Source organism: Patella vulgata, chromosome 5 (assembly GCF_932274485.2).
Source record: "Patella vulgata chromosome 5, xgPatVulg1.2, whole genome shotgun sequence".
NCBI lineage: Eukaryota > Metazoa > Mollusca > Gastropoda > Patellidae > Patella > Patella vulgata.
In genome coordinates this window covers 70,337,707-70,356,341 of record NC_065883.2, presented here as the reverse complement: position 1 = coordinate 70,356,341, position 18,635 = coordinate 70,337,707, and the positions used below count along the sequence as shown (strand labels likewise).

At 34.9% G+C, this 18,635-nt stretch overlaps 1 protein-coding gene across 2 annotated transcripts in view; it reads right to left on the bottom strand.

The window, feature by feature from the left end:
* Positions 1–18,064, bottom strand: part of LOC126820603 (TBC1 domain family member 5) — an 86,152-nt gene extending 68,088 nt beyond the window's left edge. For both annotated transcript variants that reach the window (XM_056100791.1, XM_056100790.1), the window contains exon 1: positions 17,937–18,064. The gene's annotated coding sequence lies outside the window, so the exon portion shown is untranslated. The remainder of the gene's footprint in view (positions 1–17,936) is intronic.
* Positions 18,065–18,635: the final 571 nt, after the last annotated feature.

Below are 18,635 nucleotides of genomic sequence, written 5' to 3'. Positions count from 1 at the left end.
TAGTGCACAGTCTCACTTTATTTATACCCCCCCACCCTCCGTTTGTTTTCCCCATATGCACATCCACCCTTTCCCATGTGCACTAATAATATATCTATATGTTAAACTCTGTTCTCAAAGCGCCCCATATTTTTACCCATGGACACATCCTTTTTTCATAGAGACCCTTATTTTTTCCTCACCATATGCACACTCATCCTTTCCCCATGTGCACCTTCTCTTTTCCTATTTTCCGCCCATATGTATGCACAGTGTGCACACCCACCTTTCCAATGTGCCCTACCCTTTTTCATAGAGCCCCTTACTTTTTCCTCCCTACATGCACACCCACCCTTTCCCTATCTGCACACAATCTTTTCCCTGTATCCAATACCGAAAGAATAATAAACCATTTACTTTACCTATCCTTTTGTATAATCCAGTTTATAAATCCTTCCTGTGTATTGATCAACTAACACAGTGACTGACTCAATCTTATAATACCTAACGGTACTACAACCCTGTCTAATCTGAACATATTGACATCAATGATGACTCATACTATACTATTACTTGGTGTGGAAGAATCTCGCTCTAACACTGACGAAGGAAGACAATCAAGTGAGCTATAGTCTATTTAGTAGAACAGCATAATTACCGTACATAATCAAATATTTTTTAAATTGCAAGTTAACGCAGAAAATTGTTAATTTATAAAGGAACACAATCCAGTGAGCTACAGCCTATCTTAATAGACCTTGCTTAAACATACATTATGCAAGAGCTAAATCTGTCTATTGCAGGTCTTTCTTTGGGCCTGAAACGTTATCTAAATTATTAATTAGACATTAATTAACCTATCCAGGCCATAATCAACTCTAGATGGCAGTGCTAACCTGCGATCTTTAGTGGATTGTGAGCTGATTTACTGCATAACTTTCCTTCATGATTTAAAGATTAAATGGATAATCGAGACTATGCTGTTTATCGTACTGACTTTAGTAATGATGATCAAGGCTAGGTGGAAATTCAATAGCTTAGTTCATAGTGGATCAATTTGAATGAAATTTTCAGCAAATTGCCTTTACATTATCTAGTTTTTAACTATTATAGTGAGAACTGCCAACTCGTTATCAAATCTCCCATAATGTGTCTTTAAAGATACATTATGTAAGATTTAGACAAAGAGCTGACCATTCCTGCAATAATACATGTAGCTCAAAAATAGATAATGTAAAGTGAAAATATTGAAAATTTCATTCAAATTACTTTATTCTGAGTCAAGTTATCACTCCTTGTAGTTTCAACAAGATGTGTGCATTGTAGTAACCTGGGAACTGTTATATTCGAGACTTAGCCTCGCTTTCCCATTTTTAAATGAAATTTTTAAATGGTGAACCGTTCTAATCCAGTTAAAATCTTGAGTATCTGATGCCATCAAGATTTGGTTATGATCTTGTTTTGTTAATAAATGACCTTTAATAGTTTATATAACATTGTAGGCCTAAAGAAAGACCTGCAGTAAGAAGATTTAGCCCTTGCATACATGTAATGTATGTTTAAACAGAATAATTATCAATGAACACAAATACATTGGTTTGGTTTGGTTTGGTTTGGTCGAGAGCGAGACATAAAGTAATATATTGATATTGCACAAGGTGTTAGCACGAGGGCTATATCTATATATTATGCGATGTTTTTCTCGAGACCATTAAACAACTTAAAATACAGACACTATCCCGCACGTGTTTTTCAATGAAATACGTCACGAGAGTCCAATATTTCATCTAGTATAAATAATGTAAGATTGGCAAGATGCCCGTACATTATTGGAAATAATGGTACGCCAACACCAAAGGATGACGTCCCATCTGTATTTTATGTATGCATATATTGTTTAAAGAGGAAAACCCAATTACATACATTTTGGGTTTTTCCTTAATCTTGATACGTTATCAGTGGAATAGTCAAATGTACAACAAACAAATCAAGAGGGGGGATTTAAAAAAATTGCACCTTTTCACTTGTCAATAACATTAATCCAGATACATGTACTATACATACTAAACTTAGGCTGCCTGTCTACAGTTAGCTCCGCCTGAGAACAGACACTAAGCTAGTTGATCAACATTTTAAGTACAAAATCAACGATTTTAGTCGTAAACAATAAGTATACTTTCGAGAATTTTGTTCAGTATTTATTCTGATCCCATTTAATAAAATTGAAAGAAGTTTATTTAGTCCTTGTGTATATGATAGATTTGAAGTGGAGTAGAAACGCTTTACAAAACAGTATACTAATTTTTCGATATGGCGGTCGTTTAGGGCAGAGATCTATTCTCGAGGAATGAAGTAGATGGAACTGTGTGTGCAGAATGATGTACTATATCAGTGGAATAGCCAAATGTACAACAAATAAATTAAGAGAACATGACATGGTGAGCTAAAAACTTCAAAATGCATCATCATTAATTATGTTTCGAAAAAACCTGAAAATCGTCCTTTTGCCAAGTGCCTTCAAGTGTTGATTTATATATTGAGTGTTTTAAATGTGCTACAGTCGCTTGTCTCTGTGTGTAAGATGTATTATGTTTGTGTATTTTATTATTTTTATTATTGTGTTTCTAAAGCACCACTGAGCAACACATGTGTTAGATATTCGGCGCTATATAAAAGATAAATTATTATCATTAAAGTCGTAAACTGATCATAAGCCATTAAGTGAAGTGATGTCAAACTTTTAAATGACAGCTATAAATGATTTTGGAAAACTTGGAATATAAATACACTTCATTTCAATTAATCTGTGACATTGAGAATAAGCAGAATCGGATTGTCTTGAAGATACATGTATGCCATTTCACCTTTAGTTATTTTTTTTATTGCTGATTCAGCAGACTCTCACAGGCCTGTACATTGAGTGAACACCAATTCTTACCGCATATTTGATAGCCCTTGACATCAGGTACGGTAAGTAACTTCTGCGGCCACCTTGACAGTTACAGAATACAACCACATATACATGTACATGTATATTTATAAAAGTCTTGAGAAAAAAAAAATTAACTAAATTATATTATTTAGTTTACAACTGTTCTTTTTATTTTATTTATATTACATTTTCATTGGAATATTGTTATATCATTTGAAATGAAATTAAATCAACTCTGCCGTTCAACTATGACACAGGAGTGACTGAACAATTTGTTATTGTTGAACATCAAAGGCAACTTGAGGAAGTGAAATGTTTGGATATCATTGATTCCTCTAGGGCAAGATGACGTAACAAATTTGATTGAACAACAATTTGATATTTCACTTTTATGTAACTTACCATTGATCGAATATTCCATTATAAAAAAATAGTCAGTTTAGTCAAGTACATCATGTACACCAGAGCCCTGATGTAACAAAGGGTGAAGTCTCTGCTGTCCTTTTGACCCAACCGCTGTTTCTAACATCGATATGATTATTGTTAAGATAAGCTACTGCCATATTGAAATGGCCATGTCGGAGAACCCGCCGACCTTTAATTTATTTATTTATTAGTATTCAGCTGTCATCATAATTCTTTTTATTCAATATCAGTAATATGTAACTTCATACCTCACCTATAAATTGGTTTAGGTTTCTGATGAAGTCAGTTCAGTTAGTTGAGTGGAGTAGCTCAACACAGAACCATGGAGGCAGACGTGAATTAAGACGATAGCCGTAAAGATTACAATATTATAATATGTATTGGTTGTTATACATGTAGTGTAGTTTAATGTTTGTTACCGTCTTGCTGAATTAAAGAAGTCCAATCCACAGTTATTAGATGATCTGATTATGTTACACTGATGCGTCTTTGTAACTACTGAATGGAATTGAACCATTTTTGTACTGATTAGAAATTAAACTTTCACAAAATTGTAATTTAGCTATAATACCCTCGTCAGACCGGCGACGGAAAATGGTTTCGGAGCGCGTCAAGATCACCATAAGCGTGGTAAAAGCATGGTGGAAACGCCAGAAATCGTGCTGTGGTCTCCATGGTCGCCAATGATGGCCGAGTCACAGCATTTGTTTTGAGCATGTTCAAAACAAACGCCAAGGATCTGCAATCTGACCTGGAAAGCTGTGAGAAAGCGACTTTTTTCAAGTTTGTAATTTTTGGGAATATTTTCTCGCGTTGTGTTCACATTTACCGGCGACCTTGTGCATTTTCTGGTCGCCGTACGATCGCAGCAGCGCAGTAAGGACGGCAACCCGGTCTGACGGGGGCATTAAGGAATGGTCATTACTCCATTATAGTATGGAAGCATACAATACCGAGCAATTCCAAGGTAACATATGTATATTTTGAACTCGTCATATTTTATTACTTCCAGTATTATTTAACCATGAATAATTAACTATTTAGGTCTTATTATATAGCATTAAAGACATATGTTTTAAGTATCAATTGACATATGATTTTATTTGTTCATAAACACCGGAAATAAATATTGACTCCTCCACTTATCACCTAATTAAATTTTTCACCTAAATGTATGCTTCAGTGTGGAATTGCCCTACAGTACAATTTACATGTACGGTAGTAGACTAGACAACGACAATTTGGTTCCGGCTAGGGTCTAATTCAGACAATGTCTTCGGAAATGCTGAATCAAATCGATCCATTTTTGGACTGTTATGATTAAACATTCAAGATATTGTAATTTAGCAAAGAGGTTCGAAATTCTTGATATGACAATCAGGGGATTTAAGTAAAGGAATGTTCATTACTCCATGATGGTATAGTGGAAGCGTATACAATACGCACAGTACAATATATAGTAGACTATAGACATCGACAATTGGGTTCTAGCTAATTCACTTGTAACTTGAATCTTAAAAATCAATAATTGCAAAACATACACTGAATGGAATATCTCATATTCAGGTTTTAAATCAAACTGTCAACTCTACAAGGTCATTCTGAAGGTTGAAGCATTTCAAGGACGAATCGGTACAATATGCCTTGTAAATCAAAACTATTTAAGGGTGCATTATATCAGATTTAGATAAAGAACTGGTCGTTCTTGCCGCGATAGTCTTGATTTTCCTTTTACCGATTAAATGATGCAGATGATTGAATCTAATTAATATTCAAGTTATTCGATGGTCTAGAGAGTTGATTATGGGCTTGTTATGTAAATTAAAGGTCTAAATAATTATTAAAAAAAATAACATTTGAAGCTAGGTAAAAGACTTGCAATAACTTAATGCATCTTTAACAGGAAACTGGTTAATTATAATCAATACTATTTAGAACTGTATTTATTACAGGGAGCGACGGTGGCTAACATATAAGTTCATCAGGATTTTCCAACATGGTTTCCCCATGTCAGTGGTGCAGGACAGGGGGCCTGACACGGACAAGTGTCTAGTTGTTCGGATGGAATAAACCAGCGGCTGCCAGGCAGGATACGCCCACATTTTCGAGAGATGGATAGAAAACAAGCTAAAACGAAAGTGATTTTTCCTACAATCAAGGGCCATAATTCAGGAAATTACAATTCGATATGCGCAAATATCGAAAGGAACCAAGATCTTTGAGTTATAAACTTACATTTCAAGTTTCAACAATATCGGATAAAAATTGTGACCTCTATAGGGTCCACAACCTTGATATACCATATTTTTACGCAATTTGAGCCGATTTTCACAAAATTCGAACTCAATCGTCCTTAGGGTTTAACGGTGATATAATAATACGGTTTTTTAAATTGGATAAAAATTATGACCTCTATAGGGTCCACAAGCAAAAAAACCATGTTTTTACGTACAATCAGGGGCCATAATTCAGGAAGTTACGGTCCGATATGTGCGAATATCGAAAGGAACCGAGATCTTTGGGTTATAAACTTACATTTCAAGTTTCGGATAAAAATTGTGACCTCTACCGTGTTCACAAGCCAAAAACGTGATTTTTCGTACAATCAGGGGCCATAATCCATGAAGTTTTAGTTACGGTCCAATAGATGCCAATATCGAAAGGAACCGAGATCTTAGGGTGATAAACCTATATTTCAAGTTTCATTGAAATCGGATAAAAATTGTGACCTGTAGACTGTTCACAAACAATTGTGGACGGACGGACGGACGGACAGGGGCGACGACAATATACGTCCACATGAAAATGTGGGCGTATAAAAACAAGGTCCTGTGTGTGTGTGTACACATTGACGTGCATGTAAAAGATCCCTTGACAGTTTGAATTCGATGTAAGAGTATGCTTGCCTGTAGCCTCGCTGTCTGGGCAATATTTTCCTCATAGCACACTGTATGGCATATGCCCGTCTTCATTAGCCCAGTCAGAGCAGAGCAGTAGCATATTAAACTCCATTTCATTTAACCCATTAGCTGCCACAAGTTTAATTAATGATTCCATAATATCAAACGCTTAAAATATACATTTGACCTAATAAATGACCTGTTTTGTTCATTCAACTATCATGAAAAAGCTATTGAAAATCATACATTACAACCAAGTGTTATTTTATAGCTAATAAATTTATCTTTCCAATGGTATGTAGTTTTTAGATCACAGAGGTATAAATCGTGACCATAAACCATTTTGAAAGTAATGGATATATAAATAAAAAAAAAAAATTTTTTTGAATTTTTCAAAAAAATTTTTTTTTTATATACGCCCAGTCAAGATCACTATCAGTGTCTTCATCATCAATCTAAAAATATAAAAATATATTTGTTCTGTAAGTCAAGTTTTTATAACCACACACTATCAAGCTTTATAACATTTTTTGTAATCTTGTTTATGGTAAGCCTGAATAAATATTCTACTTGTAATGAGCATGGATAGTTGCAAACTGCAGTTTCAACAGTAGCCAATGTCTATTTTATTTTTTTAGGCTTACATCTATAATAAAACAAAATAGGAAAAAGTGGCAAGATCGAGGCGTCTAAAAACAATAGCCTATTGAAATAATTATTGTATTAGCCTCGGGGGAATATTGTCACGTGACACGAAAATAGCAATTTACCGTTAGTAGGTCTAGCCATTTGTAAACAAATGAAACAAAGTATATCTATGTCACTCACTTCATGACGTCTCTCACAACTTCAACAAATAAATTCTCAACATACGCACATTATTCCCCCAAAAATGATTAGTTTGAATAAAACAGTGGAATGCAGGTCACAAGTAATACAGGTCAGAGGAAAAAACCAGTTAGTCACATGACTACCGTTATCTTCCGGTATCAAAGTTCAAAGTTCACGCTTTGTTTACTCGGAAAAGTCAAATACAATGACCCGGTTTTCACACCTCGAGCGTGTCGGCACATATGTTAGCTATCAAAGGAGCCGTGAATCAATGATCTCAGTGCAGTATTTTTGATACAGCGGACAATATAAACACCCGGGCGTTGACGGACGTTCTGAGGAAATATAGTACGGACGTTGGCGGACGTTCTGCGTGCTATTGGGTTTATAAACACAAAAACATAGTATGGAACACAATTGCTATTCTAATAAAAGCCATGTTTCGTTGAAGGTTTATTTTGTATTTATTCATACATGTATTATAACGCCATTAACTCCAAACTTTCAACGCGCGCTTATTATTGATATCATAATTACGAATAGAAACAATGCAAATTTAATTCATTTTACATGTTTTAATAATTTATAGTACAATATAGTGAATTCATGTGTCTACACCACTATGTCGTAACAGTCGTACATGTACATAAAATTTTCTGTGTTGAAAGCACTGTATAATTATTATCTATTAATGAAATATTTCTATATAGTTATTCAAATAGCTATCGGCTATTATCACAAATAACAGTAAAGACAAATTTTGAAAAGTAATTTTTAATGAAATTTTCACTGTATTCTATAATTTATTTATAACTTAAAAGGAAGTATCTGCAATAGTCATGCAGTACTCTTAAAAATAACAAAGATAGGCTGCCAGGCAACGAAACATACGCCCACAGCAGCTAAATCGTCCGAGCAGTCGACAAGGGTTGTCGCATATTTATTCCTTTGTAGGTAATTGGGGGGCCTTTACAAGACAGTTCCATCCAAGGTTCTGCAAACTGAAATTTGACATGCTTTTTCGTTTTACTAATTTAAATAATGCATATAAATTTCATACAGATCAGATGATCACTTTTGTCATTCAAATGTTCACAAGGTTCACAACCGCCATAACTCTAGAAATTATTGACGGAAATTGCTGAAATTCAATAGACCTGTTTCACAAATTTAAATGATGCATATAAATTTCATATTATGTGTGATTTTCCTGCTTGACCATAGCTGACTTTGATTTAATAGTAATGGAAAAGACAAATTGTTCTCAAAATTTTGCCGGAAACAATAGTTGATTTCTATTTAAATAGCTAATAGGGCATTTTATTCAGCTCTTGGATGTATAACTTAAAAGCAATGTAATTTTTACTGGCCTTTCAATTTTAAAAGGAGATTTTCAAGTTTAAATTTGAGAATGAGCTAGCTGTTTTACCATATATAGACCGCATTCTCGGGGTGAAAATCTTGTCACCTTCGCTCCCGCTAAACCGGTCTACAAATCGGACTATCAATAATCGTGCAATCAATATGTCAACAAAGTTCTCCAATAAAATTTGCCAATTTAATAGTTCAAGCTCGAAAGAGGCTAGAAATCGATGACTTACTTCTTTATAGTGCGGAGCCATATTTGCGTAGATGTGAGTTGGATCCTGCGCAGCTATTTAAAATTTGGACAATCAGCGGTCGTGCTTGCGGGTTTGCGGTCAAAAATTCTGGGGTCAAGTGCCAGGTCATAGCCTTTGTAAACAAAGCCATGTGCACGATTTACCTTGCAAATTGCTCGCGGTCGGGACGAACAGAGATCAAATGAACCCAAAAAACGTCCCACCCGTGTAGAGAAGTGGTGTATGAGAGCCACAAAAGGTATTTTGATCACACTGACATAAAATGTGGCAGTCAGTCAGGTTTTTTCGACACTGATTAAGGATATTGGACCGTCTATTTCACTAGAAAAATGCCTTAATATCAAGGGAGATTACAAGGTCACTGCTTCTATAAGTGTAATTCTAATGAAATCATTCATTTTACATAACAACATACTTAAAACCTGTCTAGCCTGCTGTCTTAATAACGATCATGGATAGGATAGTGTATAGCTAAGATTAAGAATGAAAAAAACATATTTTGAAATAAAGGTTGAGAACTTAAAAAGTTGCAGAAATATTAAGAATAATGCTTAAATAATTTGAACTAGCTCAGAATTGTCAGGGAAAAGCCCATATGGGCGAAATAAAATTTAGCATCTAAAATGTATAAGCTTACAATAGATATATGAATTCAAATAACACTTGACTGTAATTAAAAGCTGTCAAATTTCATTCTCATATAGAAAAATGTGTTTTGTCTGCAACTGCCAATGAACCAGATGGCACCCCTTCCCCCCCCCCCCCTATCAATATGGGGCTCACCTACGACAGTGTACATGTAATCATCGATAAAAATGCCACACACACTTTCAATGTTCAAATCTTGCTTCTGATTAATAAATATTCTGATTTCTTTAAACAATTATAACAGATACTGTACGTGTAGTCGATCAAATCCAATATTAGGAGCAGAAAAATATTTTTGATCACCTAAGTAAGATAAATAAAATACAATTTAATGGAGGATTTACACTAAGAGTAAGACACTAACTCATTTAGTAGTTAGAATAAGGCTACCGGTATTTGTTTCACTGGACTTATCAAAACAACAAAAGTGTTATTGGGGCTTTAAATAAAATAATAAAAATGCTATTTTTATTTCGCATGGGACTAAATTGTCCCTCTTTTGTGTGGCCCCCGCTCGAACATACTTGGATTTTTTCTTGCAAATTATACAGATCTCTGATAAAAGTAGTAACAAGAACTGCACCATGATGTGATTCCTTTGGTGAGATTAATGAAGGAGTGGGGGTGAATGAGACACACTTTTAATTTTTAAAGTTGTTGAAGTACTAGGCCTAGTAGTAGGGGTTATGGACATAATGGCCCTAAACCAAAATGACTCAAGATTTTGGTCATAACTACATAACGGTCAAAACATTAGGTCATAATGGCCAAAAAGAACATTTGAATTTTGATATATTATGTATCAAATGATATTTATTAATATAAATATTGCATAATATAAATACCAATATTTCTTAATAGATAATATTTTCATATACATTTATTTAATACATAAATTTAAATTCACTGTAGACATTTATACTTAATACACTGTATAACTATAACATACATAATTTACAAAGACATCTATTTAATATGGAGGGTGGGTGGCAAATGGTTTAACATGTACACATGAAATCATAAGGTCCTTCATTGCGTCAAGTGACGTAGTTTCAATTCTCTGCTTGTACGTGACAAGGACTAGGGTCATTTGTTCAACCTTGTGGGTTTTCTCCGAGTCCCCCAGTTTCCTCCCTCTGCTACAGACACTTACACGCAAGCGAATTATTTAAATAAAAAGGAACCATATGTTGGACCCCAAAATGACCTTCTTTGTGTCGACTGGACATTAATGTTCAGCTCATGTTACTTTATCAGTGGGGTGTGAAGGACTTAATTAGGGATTATCAAAAACTTTGATTAATTGGTATGAACCCCTCTTTCCTTTGAATCACAGCATGCAATGTTCTGGGTTGACTTGGATGGTTATATTCAAAATTCTTTCATTCACAAATTTTTCTGGACTTATGGTCTGTAGCCTACATGTATATATGATGCACCTTTATTTCATTTATTTATTACTTCTACTAGTTGGAATAGAAGTGGTCATATCTTGTTGAAAGTTTGGTGAAACCGTTTTTAAAAATATTATGTTATGAGTGAATTGTTATTTTTGTCGAATGATTAATATACTAATAGTAATAGTCAGTTGTTAAATAATGTTTGGTAAAATTCTGAATGTTGTGACAGTTTTAGTCGGTTGGACTGAACGTAGACGCTGCCTTCTAACTCTCTTTCTTTCTCGCATCTTTTAACTGTTTTGTTCTTAAAACATCTATAAAACGTTGGGTGAAATCCAAAACCACTCACTTTCACTGCTGACTGTATCTTCAATATAATATCCTTCGTAATAAATCCATTTGTATCGAAAAATGCTGCAATAGATTGGTCATTTCCATCCAATTGAAACCAGTCTATAGCTACCTCACGACATTTGTCACCCCTTGGGTTTGTAAAGGGTTCTGAAACCTCCCTTATTAACACTGTCTAAGTGAACAATACAAGTTAATTGAGCCTTTGTCGCCATTTCGTATAGCTTCTACATGTATAACTGCAATGTGTTCCTCTGAAAGCACGCCATTTTGTGTTTACCAACAACACACGCGAATGTAGACAATAACGTGATTGGTCGATTGTGGAAAATATGATCACGTGACGCGGCGAACAACGCTGAATTCTGTCCAGTGACCTCGTGCACTATGAATTTTACTATCAATAAATAGTCCGGATTTCAAAGAAGAATATCACCGAAGAGCTATGAAATTTTTTGGAGAACATTACAACAAACGAATATCTCTATATGAACTATACACTGACAAAATTTCTTCTAGACCGGATTTGTAGGAACGAAAATATTTTTGCAACGACAATTTGTGCCCATGGAATGCGGCCTAATAAGGGAATGTAGCCTACATTTTGACAACATAATTTGATATACTGATTTCATTTTGATTAATAGCTTTGTCAAAATATTTTCCCAGAGTATTAGGTACATTGTACTTGCATGCTGATGAACAATATAAAAGTTTTTTTGATAATACTTTTTTTTCTTATCAAAATTTTTTCTTTGATTTACGAATAACAAAGAGATCATTAAAGTCACGAATCCTAATCATGAAATGAAATGGGGTTTAACGTCCTACTGTTCTGCTCCTAGTCCTATGCTGGGCTAATGAAGACGGGCATACGCCATACAGTGTGCTATGAGGGAAATTTTGCCCGGGCAGCGGCACTATCGCCTACTCTTATATCAAATTCCAACTGCCAAGGGATCTTTTACGTGCATTCTAATGTATACACGGGGCCTCGTTTTTTTGTCTCATCCGAAGGACTAGACAGCTGTCCTTGTCAGGCCCTCCGTCCTGCATCACTGACAAGGGGGATCCTAATCAAGAAGGATTGTTCATTCAGTCATGTCTCATGAGAGTGTCTTAACAAAATTCAGAACTTTTGGATTTAAAAACTTTAAATAACTGTCCCATCTTTATTTTTAATCTTCCAAGTCGATGATTTCTGTCATGCATTTTTCGGAAAATATATAATTTTTTTTTCACAGCCCTAACCACACCAAATATACAAACTCAAATTAATAATTTAAGGGATAATCTCACAACTTGGAATGAATCGGGTTAAAATGAGACTCTTCCCTTACATGTGGTGTTTGCTTGATCTGCAGAAGATGCTGATATCCTTTAAGAGTTTCAACATTGCAACATTACAGTTTCACAACAGCTTTAACAATTTTGTAATCTTTAGAATCTTAATGTCATGACATGAAATGAATTCAAAATGCAATGGGGTTTAACGTCCTACTTTTCTGCTCTGAATATTAATGTCATGACATGAAATGAAATGGGGTTTAACATCCTACTGTTCTGCTCCGAATCTTAATCATTATGTCATGACAAGAAATGAAATGAAATGGGGTTTAACATCCTACTGTTCTGCTCTGCCTGGGCTACCGAAGACAGGTCATGACCGGGAGATTAGCAACTATATAAATACATGGTGCATAGTTTAATCTTTCAAGTTCATGATCTATTTTACAAACATAAGTAATTGATGTGGAAAATAGAAATATCATGTTAGTTATAAACATGTACGTAGAGTATTATTATCACATTTTTCATTTTAATCAACAATGCTTAAACTTTAGATACATTATGGGAGATTAGATATAGAACTGCCCGTTCTCACAATAATAGTTAAAAACTAGATAATGTAAAGGGGATTTGCTGAAAATTTCAGTCAAATTGATCTACCCTGAACTGAGAATTTAGCGATTGAATTTTTGGCCTAGCCTTGATCATCATTACTAAAGTCGGTACGATATAATGAACATAGTCTTGATTATCCATTTCTTTCATTATTTAATCATGAATGAAAGTTGAGCAGCAAATCGTATTCTAATTCAGTAAATATCGCAGGCTAGTGATGACATTGAGAGTTGATTATGGTCTGGATAAGTTAATTAATGTCTAATTAATAATTCAGATAACATTTCAGACCTGCAATTGGCAGATTTAGCTCTTACATAATGCATGTTTAAATATAGGCCTAACTTCCCGTATACAACTTGTGTGATTTGATCATATAGTTGGACTAAAATCATTTCAAAAGTTTGCTTAAACTTCAAACCCAACCCCACAGAATTAATCACAATTAAATACTTTAAAGTCACAGGGAAATACTCCAAGCTGTAAAAAGTTTATTTTAGGCGGTCGTCTTGCCATACACTATTATGCATCTTTAAATTAACTTTAGAGTAGTATTATAGGTGTCTAGATTTAATTGTAACATTGGCAGCTCGTCCATTTGTGAGTTTCTTGTCGCCACTCTACAACCAAGAGTTCTTTAGACAAAATTTGTTCAAATTTGCATAGATTGTTCAAGCTTAGTCACAAGAAAAGACCTGGGGAAAATCTACTCATTGAAGTTCACAACAGGCATTATGTACACTTAATGCTAAAGTTCTGAATATTTTTAAAGACATTTTAACAGACTTGGTGGAATGATTCATTGGGTCATTATGATAACCACCTTTGCCAAAAGTCATTAATCACTAAGCCTAACTCAGTGGTTCTCAACAATTTTTTGTCAACGGCACACCTTGGAACACACAAAAAAATAGCAGTGCACTTAGCTAAATATCTGAATTTTACAAAATAAAAACATGATAAGTATGGTAAGTCAGACGGCATACAACCATAGACAGATGACTAGTCATAGACACATACAATGACTCAAATTAAATGAAGAAACACACAGCTATGAACTTATTAGTAGACACTAGTGAATACTCAATTGCCACAACTTCCTAAGTATGCACACTGGTTGAGAATCACTGGCCTAACTAAACTACCTCTCTGTTAATAAATTTCTACTTTTAACAATCATACAAGTCAGTGTTATTATCAAATACTAGTGGATGACACGGTGCTGCACGGGTTGAAAGTAGCATAATTCTGAAACTATAAGCGGTAGTCCAACGCCACCAGGCCTATGTTACTACCCGGTCCAAGCTAGCCCTAGTGTAGCCGCTAACCCTGAACAGACACACAAACGGCAGTCACAAATATTAGTATAGATTAATTGCAATAATAAAATCGTTTCTAATAATTATGTCCCGGCATGCCGCTAAACGCCCTGCAAAGCATACAGACAATTGGATTATGTCAAAGATACACATAGCCGTACACTGTACAGGCTCGATGAATGTTTGGGAAGCAGAACCTGAAATGCCCGAAAAAATTCCGGTTTACAGGCAGTCGCCTGCTAGAGGCGAAGGTGCAGAGCTTACCATATAGGACCCCCTTACCCCCCCCCCCCAAAAAAAGACAATTTGACGCGAATCGTGGTAGTGGGAACCTAGCCTTAAGACAGTTGTATTAACATCTTCTATTTCTATGTAACTATTGTAACACCTCACTGGTTTGCACAAGTAAAATAAACAGTCAGATCTTTTATTTTATGCTCCTTAACGCCGTCACAGGTGTAAAAATAAAATAGATATTTGAGTAACTTCCTTGTTGAATAAGTATGCCAATAATATAATATAAAGAAGACGATGTGAAATTGTATACATGTATGTAAAACATCAACGATAAAAAAAAATCATTATTTATACATTTGGATTATGACGTGACTTTTAAATTTTTTAAAAATCAGATTCAGAAGCCTTTTACAAAGGGTGTTTCACCTTTCACAGGTGTCCTCTTACCAAAATAAATCTACAAATATCAGATAAATTTATACATAAAATGGTCCCGTGATAATGCATAGTAATAATAAAAAGAACAATAATAACAATACAAAATGGAAAGTATCTTTGATGTCCATTTTGTATTCCTATTATTGTTCTTTTTATTATTCCTTTGATGGTTTCAGGGGATGCCAAATTTTTAATTTATCATATCTTTGTATCTATCTTTTAAATTATGCAATTAATTTTAGAGAGAGAGAGAAATGGGGTTTAACATCCACTCAACACAAACTAAGTCATTTCGGGACTAACATATGGTTTAATTTTTTATTTCAATAATTCGCTTGCGTATAGGGGTCTTTACCAGTGGGAGGAAACCGGAAATTAATTTTAGAAATGAAATGAAATGGGGTTTAACTTCCTACTGTTCTGCACCGACTGGGCTAATGAATAAGGGCATATATGCCATATATAGTGTGTTATGAGGGAAATTTTACCCAGACAGCACAACTGCATGGCCTACTCATTACTCTTATTTAAAATTCCAACTGTCAAGATTTCGTTTACGTGCACGTCAATAGTTACACGGGACCTGTTTTTTCGTCACATCTTGCATCAATAACAAGGGCTGAACTTTCTTGGCCAAAACCAGGCTCGAATATGTGACCTACAGGTTAGCGAGCCAATGTCTAAATGTCTTACTCACTGAGCTCCCAATTTAATTTTAGACAAATCCAATACATAATGCCAAGACTATGTATTAAACATTTCCATTAACGAGGGAAGTCCTGCAAAGTCTTCAATTAGTTTAACCAACATTCACTCAAAATCTTTACTCGGACTAGCTCATCCAGCATGTTCATTTTTGAGTACCGTACGTGACAAGGAGTAGGGTCGCCTGTCCAACCTCGTGGGTTTTCTCCGGGTCCCTCCCACTGCTAAAGACCACTTCGCGCAAGCGAATTATTGAAATAAAATTAAACCATATTATGTTAGTCCCAAAATGACCTAGTTTGTGTCGAGTGGACGTTAAACCCCATTTCTGTCTCTCTCGCTATCATTTTTGAGTAAATAGTATATTCTAAGATCAGTTTGCAAGAATATAATGATATTTTTCAAAATCAATTTCAATAATTTTGGGGTTGAAAGTGAAAGTATTATTGCCTCCTTAAAAGTTATTAAATAAAGGAACACTACCCAGAAAGTGGGTTTATTAGAAGAATGCGATGAATACTAAAAGTAGTAGTGTTGAAAAATCTGATTAAAACACAGATCCTACATGTATTTCGTTTCTTTTCTTTTTTAATGCCCCTATTCTTGTCAGTTTTCTGAGATGAAATCTGATTAAAACACAGATCCTATTTCATTTTGTTTTTTATAGTTTAAAATTTCGTTTTACTTGTCTTTATTACACTAGGATCTGGAAGAGTTGCTATATATAACCTGCGATCTGTGAGGGTCTAGCCAATGAAATGGTCTGTTGCAGTGAGTTCTTGGCGTGCGATGCATAATACAGAGCTGTGGGTATCCTACTAGAAACATCATCAAATGTCTGCTCAAGGTTATACGGTCAAAAGCTGCTCGTATGAACCATGATGCGATCTCCCACTACAACTGCTCAGATCGTCATGTAGTTAGGCCATCGAAAGTATAAAAAACGAATCGAAATATAGATCTGTATTTTAATCAGATTGTCCGAGATCAACATGCGACATGTGTCACATAACATGCATGTAATAACCTTTCTGGTTCGTAGTAAAATGTCTCAATGTTATTTACATTACATTGACTTGTTCGTGCCATTCTTAGAAAAACTGTAATTGAACCGACGGTGATTATATTATTACATCAAATAAAAGTACAATTTTTGAATTTATTTTAAAATTTCACTGTCAATATTTTCTGTCATAGAAAAATGGCTAGGCACCTAGGCTAGGGTAGTTCCTTTAGGAAAGGTCTCTGATCGGAAGCTGTCCTATGACTGTTCCTGTTGGTCATGTATCGAGAGAGAGAGAAATGGGGTTTAACGTCCACTGACACAAACTAGGTCATTTCAGCACTAACATATGGTTTTTAATTTTATTTCAATAATTCACTTGCTCGTAGGGGTCTTTAGCAGTGGGAGGAAAATGGAGGACCCGGAGAAAACCCACAAGGTTGGACAGGCGACCCTACTCCTTGTCACATACAACCAGGGATTCGAAACCACGCCAGTTGACTCAATGACAGGCTTTATGATAGCCTACAGCGCGCACGTGCTAACCATTCGGCCATCCACCCCCCTGGTCATGTATCAAGCTGGAATATGAAAAAACTGCCCCACCTCTGTTCTAATGCTATTTTGGAATCTTACCTACTATTTGTCATTGTGGGGGTGGAGTGGTATTTTCATATATAGCAGTTTAATACTAATTTAATAGGGACGAACAGGAACGGTCAGAGTCCGATCAGAGACTGTTGCTAACTAAATTTAAAGGAACTAACTTTAATAATTAAGGCTAGCTATTGTTAAATTTCCACAATCTCAGATGAATATAGACCGTACAGGCTTTTCATAATTAAATGGCATAATTCTGTTGACAGTCTAATAATATTGATGTATGGTGATCAAAATGACATTCAATATCATCACCATGCCATGCATGATTGCAGGGCCTTAATAATAATAATACGGACGAACAGGAACGGTCTGAGTACGATCAGAGACTGTATCTAAAGTAAAGGAATGGAATAATTCTGTTGACAGCCTAATGTTGATATATATAATCAAAATGACATTCAATATCATCACCATGCCATGCATGGCCTTCATGGCTTCTCTAACTCTTTTAAGTTATAATTATATTGAGTGAGTTCCTTGGCAATGACTTGACCGTTGACTTGCATTGCAATATTTCAGCCCAAATTTCAATTTAAACCTACAAAATTCTAAAACCAGTTTTTAAGAAAATATTTACCTGAAAGAATGGACAAATTTTAACATGTAGATTAGTGCCAATATGTCCTGAAACTGGAATTTACATGACAACCTGTTCCATCAGCAGACGTCTTTCAGAGATGTAAATATGGAAGAAAGTCACATGATATTGGTCACGTGATCTGATGGAATACCAGTTATTTCGGCCGTACGTCAACTCGGTACAGAAAAACAAAAAAATTAATAGTCAACAAATTAAAGTTAATTCGCCCAAAAAAGAAGTTGACTCGTCCACAACAGAAAAGTTAACTCGTCCATACAAAAGTCAACGCGTCCACACAGTATTACAGAGATATGCTTGTCGATTCTGCACATGGAGAACTAGTATAGGCCTAATTAGGGGCGTAAATGTGGTCTCAAAATAAGTGCAGTCACAGCAGGAGGTAAACAAACAATGCCGAAATAGAAGAGTAAAATCACAAAAAGTTATTATATGTATAAATATATCTGTGTGTATACGTTTGACAATCTGATTGATACGTTTGATTGCTTTGATTGGATATTATTATTATTATTATTATTATTATTGTTCGATTTATATAGCGCTTCATTGCACGTGAAGTGTTTCTAAGCGCATATCACAAACATATACTTCAAACACACAGAAACAATCAAAATCAGGAGAACATAATTAAACACAATTAAACACAGCTGCCTGTTAGGCGCTATTATTCAAAGG